The sequence below is a fragment of the Chenopodium quinoa genome, unplaced genomic scaffold, assembly GCF_001683475.1.
Source record: "Chenopodium quinoa cultivar QQ74 unplaced genomic scaffold, ASM168347v1, whole genome shotgun sequence".
NCBI lineage: Eukaryota > Viridiplantae > Streptophyta > Magnoliopsida > Caryophyllales > Amaranthaceae > Chenopodium > Chenopodium quinoa.
In genome coordinates this window covers 7,782,337-7,789,479 of record NW_018742951.1, presented here as the reverse complement: position 1 = coordinate 7,789,479, position 7,143 = coordinate 7,782,337, and positions in this window count along the sequence as shown.

The following is a 7,143-nucleotide window of genomic DNA, read 5'->3' as shown; positions in this document are numbered from 1 at the left end:
GAAGTATTGGTTGAGAGCCTTTGTTTATTAAAACAAGTGGACGACTCATACCTTTTAGGCTCCATACTAAGTTTGAGTGACTATTAAGTTAACATAGGAGTTACTTAGTCTTTGTCACAATCTTGATTGAGTAGTAGAGGTATCAGGCGGCGTAGGCCGGCTAGACCCCTTGATTCACCAATGTTTGTGGCTATTAACTCAATAGGTTATCCAGTAGGAATAGGGTTCGAGTGCCCTTGTTTGTTTAAAACAGGCGGACGACTCAAACTTTTTAGATTCCATACCAAATTTGAAGGAGTGACTATGAGTTAACTTTGGAGTTACTCAGTCGCCATCACTTTTGTTTGAGAAGTAGAGTACCAGGCGGCGTAGGCCGGCTAGACCCCTTGATTCGCCAATGTTTGTTGGCTATTAACTCAATAGGTACCCCCTGCATTTATCCCAAGTAATACAGGCGGTCATCTGACTCAGATGTCAACTGCTACCACTGTTTGGTTAGTGATAGAGTTATCCTTGTCTCAAAAACGGCTACGTGGTTGCCCTTGGGGACAGTCGTATAGGTGCCGTGTAATTAGTTTATAGAACAATGTTCCACCCAAAAGGGAGCTGCTCTCTGCGACGAATTTCATCCGGAGGGATGCCGTCGACGCCTGCTATGATGTTGGGACAGGTCGAATTAGTTTTGTAGTTTTGATCAGGTGGCTTGGCGCCTGGTCTGATCATTCGGCCGGTGGCCTTGGTAAGTTCTTGGTGAACGTAGGTGCTAAGTAAAAGAAGGGTAGCCGCCTGTTAGTTACAGGATCGGCCAGGCCCTAATCTTTTTAGCTAAGTATTGTGAGTAAAATACTCGATGGAGAGTAGCCGACTGTAAAGGAACAGACGGCATGCCCCTCTAAAGATAAAGAGTGAAACTCAATGGAGAGTAGCCGACTGTAAAGGTACAGACGGCATGCCCCTCTGGAGATAGAGTAAAAAAACTCAATGGAGAGTAGCCGACTGTAAAGGTACAGACGGCATGCCCCTCGTAATAAAAAATTGAATAGTAAGTGCAAACTTTATTAAGTAGCTCTTTACTTTACATCATTCAGAAAAAATATTTTTTAAGGTTATCTACATTCCAGGTTCGAGGCAACGGTTGTCCGTCTGGTGTTTCCAGACGGTAGGTACCGTCCCTGACTTCCGCATAGATTCGGTAGGGTCCTTCCCAGTTGGGAGTTAGTTTGCCAGACTCATTAGCCCTACCAACTGCTTCCATTTTTCTAAGTACAAAGTCCCCTACTTTGAGTGGACGCCTGTGTACTTTTTTGTTGTATGATCTAGTCATTCTCAGGCGATAGATCTCATGGCGCAAAACAGCATTGCCCCTCTTTTCAGGAAGTGAGTCTAATGCCAGGCGCATAGCTTCCCAGTTTGCCTCTTCGTCATATAGCATTACTCGAAGAGTCGGCTCGTAGTGTTCTATTGGAAGAACAGCTTCTGCACCATAAGTTAGGAGGAAGGGAGTTTCTCCAGTCGCCCCTTTTTCAGTCGTCCTAATGGCCCAAAGAACATGTGGTAGTTCATCTGCCCATAGGCCGCCTGCTCGTTCAATCTTTTTCTTGAGACCGTCTGAGATGATTTTATTAAAGGCTTCTACCTGGCCGTTTGCTTGTGGACGGCCGACAGATGCAAAGTAATGTGCAATTCCTTGGTCTCCCAACCAGCTTTTGAGAACAGGCGTCTCAAATTGGGGACCATTATCAAAAACCATAGACATGGAACCCCGAACCGAGTGATGACGTTTTTCCAAATGAATGAAATTACATCTTTCGTCTTGATTCCCTTTACAGCCTCCGCCTCTACCCATTTAGTGAAGTAGTCAACGGCAACAAGTATATACCTTCTGCCGCCTGTAGCAGGCGTATATGGACCCAGAATGTCCATGCCCCACTTAGCAAACGGTAGTGGGCTGTGAATGGTAGTGAGGTCAGTAGCCGGACGGTGAATTAATTTGCCAAACCTTTGGCACTTGTCACATTTTTTCACCATCTCCATTGCATCTGCTTCCAAAGTAGGCCAAAAGTAGCCCTGCCGCCTTGCCCTTTGAGCAAGCATCCTACCACCTATATGGGAAGCACAGAAACCAGAGTGAAGATCATCTAGTATCTCTCGTCCCTTTTCAGGAGTAACACACTTTAAGAAGGGTTGAAGGTGCCCCCTCTTGTGAAGTTCTCCCTGTATCATTTCAAAACAGGAGGCTCGTTTTTTCAGTGCTGCCGCCTGTTGAGGATCATCCGGCAGTGTACCGTTTGTCAGATATGCCCTGATTGAATCCATCCAGGTTGAGCTTCTGTCTAGAATTCCAATAGAATTTTCCTCGATGCTTCTCTTCTCCATTACTTCCCAAAACACAGTTCGAGGAGTATCGGAGGAGGCGGATGATGCTAATTTCGAAAGTGCATTTGCCTGGTTGTTTTCTGATCTCGGCACTTGGATCAGATGGAAATCCTCAAGGGAGCCGACTGCTTGTCGGACCGCCTGTAAATACTTGATCATGGCCGGATGTGTTGCTTCGTATTCGCCATTGTACTGACTCACTATCAGTTGTGAATCAGAACAGGCGTCTATTTTCCTTGCCCCTGCCGCCTTACACATGCGGATCCCGGCTAGTAAAGCTTCATATTCTGCCTCATTGTTTGAAGCCTGGAAACTGAAGCGTAGAGCATACTCGAACCTGTCGCCCTCTGGAGATTGACATACGACGCCTGCTCCACAACCGTTTGAAGTAGAGCTTCCGTCCACATATACCTTCCAGACTTGGTCTGGAACTTGAGAGTCAGGAGGACGAGTCATCTCTACAATAAAGTCAGCAAAGGCTTGCCCCTTCACTGCTTTTCTAGGCTCGAAAGTAACTTCGAGACTCTGCGTTTCTATGGCCCATTTGATCATTCGTCCGGAGGACTCCATGGTGGTAAGGGGCCGCTTGATCGGTTGGTCGGTATACACGACGACTGCATGTGCCAGAAAGTAGGGCTTCAATTTTTTAACAGCCATGAAGAGTGCAAGACCAAATTTCTCCACTAGGGGATACCTCAACTCGGCATTTTTCAGTACGTGACTGACAAAGTAGACCGGAAGTTGACAGCCGTCCCTTTCAGCAAGGAGCACCGCGCTTAACGCATGATCAGAGACGGCCAGGTACATGTAGAGATTTTCTTTGGGCAAAGGGCTGACCAGCCTCGGCAAGGAATGCAAGTGAACCTTTAATCTCTGGAAGGCGGCCTCAGCATCCGGCCCCCATTCAAACCTTGCCTTTTTCTTAATTGCCTGGAAAAAGTATAGGCATTTGTCGCCTGATCGGCTTAGGAATCTTCCCAAGGCCGCCAGACAACCTGTTAACTTCTGAACCTCTCGGACGGTACGAGGCGACTGCATGTCAATGACCGCCTGTACCTTCTCAGGGTTAGCCTCTATTCCTCTCTGGTTGATAAGGAATCCGAGAAATTTCCCAGACTCAACTCCAAATACACATTTCTTGGGATTGAGCATGACATGGTGCCGCCTGAGTGTGGCGAAAGTTTCTCGGAGGTCCGTCAGATGATCTTCCTGAAATTTAGTCTTGACAATCATATCATCAATGTATGCCTCGACGTTTCTCCCAATCTGATCAAAGAACACTGTGTTTATCATTCGTTGGAAGGTAGCCGGGGCATTCTTAAGACCAAACGGCATGACCGTGTAACAGTATAATCCCTGATCAGTGACGAAGGCCGTCTTCTCCTGATCTTTCTTCCATAAAGGAATTTGATGAAAACCAGAATAGGCGTCCATAAAACTCATCAAGGCATGGCCGGCTGTTGAGTCGACCAGGTTATCAATTTTAGGCAGAGGGTAACTGTCTTTGGGGCACGCCTTGTTCAAGTCTGTGTAGTCTACACACATTCGCCAGGTGCCATTCGGCTTTTTAACAAGCACCACATTTGCAACCCAATCTGGGAAGTAACATTGCCGAATGAACCCTGCATCAAGTAATTTTTTGACTTCGGCGGCTGCCGCCTGACCTCTTTCTTCACCATGGTTCCGCTTCTTTTGTCGTACCGGCTTCTTTTTCGGATCCACAGCGAGTTTGTGTACTGCCAGATCAGGACTAATGCCTGGCATTTCATGGACTTCAAATGCAAAGATGTCCTTGTATTCTTTCAACAGGTTGTGAAAGTCGTCACCAAGGTTTCTCAGAGCAGTCGTCCCTACTTTGACTGTTCGGTCAGGATGGGAGTCTTCTAATATCAGGTCCGCATGCTCACCAGCCGGCTGAGGGCGGAACTCATCCGGCCGGTCCTCTGCCAATGATTGCTATTTTCCTGCCTTTCTTGCGGACTCTGTCTGGGACGCCTTTCTTTTTTTGTCGCCTGTTTCTTGAACAGGCGCACTTTCCTTGACATTGTCAAGGTCTGTTTTTTCTCCACTTGACCCAGTGGCCATAACAGTGGGCTTGACATCCGAGAGATAGCACTCTCGGGCCGTCCTCTGATCTCCCCTTAGGGAGCCGACTGTTCCATTATCCCTTTCAAACTTAAGCAGCATAAGTGACGGGATTATAACAGCCTTGGAATTATTCAGGGTTGGTCGACCCAGAATCATGTTGTAGGCCGAGAGTTCCTCTACCACTAGGAACCGGACTACCATGTGTCGTCCTTCCCCTTTTTCGCCCAGGCGAATGGGTAGATCCACTCGTCCCAGTGGGTGGACGACTCCTCCTCCAAAACCTATTAAAGGGTGGGAGGCCGGATGTATGCAGTCCGTCTGATATTTCAGTTTTGACAGACATTTGCTGCTGATGAGATCTGAAGAGCTCCCGGTATCTATGAGGATTCGGCCAACTCTCTGGTTGGCCACTTTACATTCAATAACGAGAGGGTCGTCATGCGGTCCCCTTATTCCTCCTAGATCCTCTTTAGTGATGACAATCTCAGGAAATGTATATTTGGACGGCCGTTCTTGGTGAACGGAATTTACATCTAACCGCCTTATATTATCTTTGTTGCCCCTAATAGTGGGGCCGCCTCCTGAGAAGCCGCCTGCAATGGTGTAGACGACTGCATCATCTGTATCGGAACTGTCGGCCTGTTGATTCTTTTTGGCCGACTGCTTTTTTGAGGAAGTATTCCCCGTAGATTTCTTGACATAAGTGTCAAGATCACCTTGATCAGCCAAGCGGTCTAGGTACCGCATGAGACTGATGCAGTCATTGGTGTGATGACCAATGTCATCATGATAAGCACAGATTTTGTCTTGGTTCCGGTTGCTCGCAGAACCCTTCATGGGGAGCGGCTTCTCAATTGAGAGCCGTCCCTTTATTTCTTTTAGGATAAACTGGTTATCCTTGTTAAACACATACTTTGGGGAGTATGGTTTGAATTCTTTTTTCTTTTTCTGGGCCGGCTGTTTAGAGGAATCAGCCGCCCAGACCTCTTTTCTTTTTTCATCTTTGTTGGACGACTGTTTCTGTCGTCCCTCTCTTTTGTCGAACCTCTTCCCGTCCGACTGTTTCATCGTACACAGATCAGTCGCCTGTATATAGGCTTCTGCTTCAATCAAGGCCTCTTGAAGAGTCGCCACCCTTTTTCGAACTAAATCAAATTTGAAGGTAGACCCGTCTTTGAGACCTCTAAAAAAGTCAGTATAAGCTACCTCATCCGGTAACCCCTGAATCTGTATTCTCATCAGGTTGAACCGCCTGATGTAGGAACGAAGCCCCTCTTTCTCGCCCTGCTGAATTGTTCCCAAATCAAGGGTCGTTTTCTTCGCAGGGATGTTCATTGCGAAGTTGGAGGCAAATAAGTAAGCAAGCGTCCTGAAGCTGTTTACACAACCAGTCGGCAGGTTGCCAAACCATTGCTGTGCAATTCCCTTGAGAGTCGCTGGAAAACACTTGCACCAAGTGGGATCATCCAACCCTTGAAGGTACATCAGGTTGGTGAATGCCATCAGATGGTCTTCTGGGTTAGTAGTGCCGTCATAGGCGCCTACTAGAACATTTTTTACTTTGGCCGGCTGAGCGGCTTCAGTAATTTCCTTGGAGAAGGCCGACGGCTGTTCACCAAGTCTAAGCAGCCGTAGCTGCCAGTCCATAGGTTGGACGTTTTTTGCTGCAGGTCCACCAAATGGAGGTGGCTGCATAAAATACTGTTGTTGCGGCACAAATGGTAAGTTTGGTACCGCCTGGGCACTATGAAAGCCGGACTGACGGGAGGTGCCGCCGGACTGACTCTCATGGTACGACTGAGTATGCCTCATCGAGGCATTTCGCAAACTGTCCTGAAGATTTGAAGTAGAAGCCGACTCTGATAATCGGTCACTCTTCTTCTGCTCTAGCAGGTGCCGAGCATCTGTGAACGTTTGCTTTGACCCGTCCGCCTGAATATGACGAACCGGTTTCCTATTTCCCGTAGGATAACGAAGTTTTGTGAAATCAAGAGCAGACGGCTCCCGCTTCTTGGATTTAGGATGGGGAGTCGCCTCTCGCCCTTGAACTGGCTTCCTCTTCAGTGAAGTGGAAGGTTTCTTGGCCGACTGCTCTTTGACTGAAGCAGGCGGTTTTTTGTTGATCAACTCTTGGATCTCTCCCTTGAAGTCCCTCATGAAGGTCATGAGTTCGTTCCTTGTGATGGGAGCAGACCCATCAGTCGGCTGTTGCCGAGCAAGCGATGCGCCTGCTGGCTCGCTTCCTGTTTGAGGACACTCCCGTTCCCTCATTTCGGTATGACGGGTACGTCGGGCCCTTAGGGTCCCGTCTGGAGCTGTATGAGTTTCAACTTCAAATTCACTTTCGGTATCATGGTCCGACTGAACTTGAGGGTCGTCTAGGGGACGCCTCTCTTCTGGAGTCGGTACAGACTTGGATGCCATCTCTGAAGTACTCTCCCCACAGACGGCGCCAAATGTTTCGGGGTTTTCTGATGTCCTGCGGGAGAGTTACAATTCCGAGACTGGAACCGGACGCCTGTACCTACAAAATAACGAAGACTCCAGAGAGCTCCGCCTCCAACGGTCAAGTTAGTACCCGATTAAGGAGTAATCAATACGGAAATTAAAGTAATGAGATCTCTCTAGGTGAGAGTGCTTAGTGTTGGTAATCTGCGTTGTTAGCGAGATTAGCCGGTT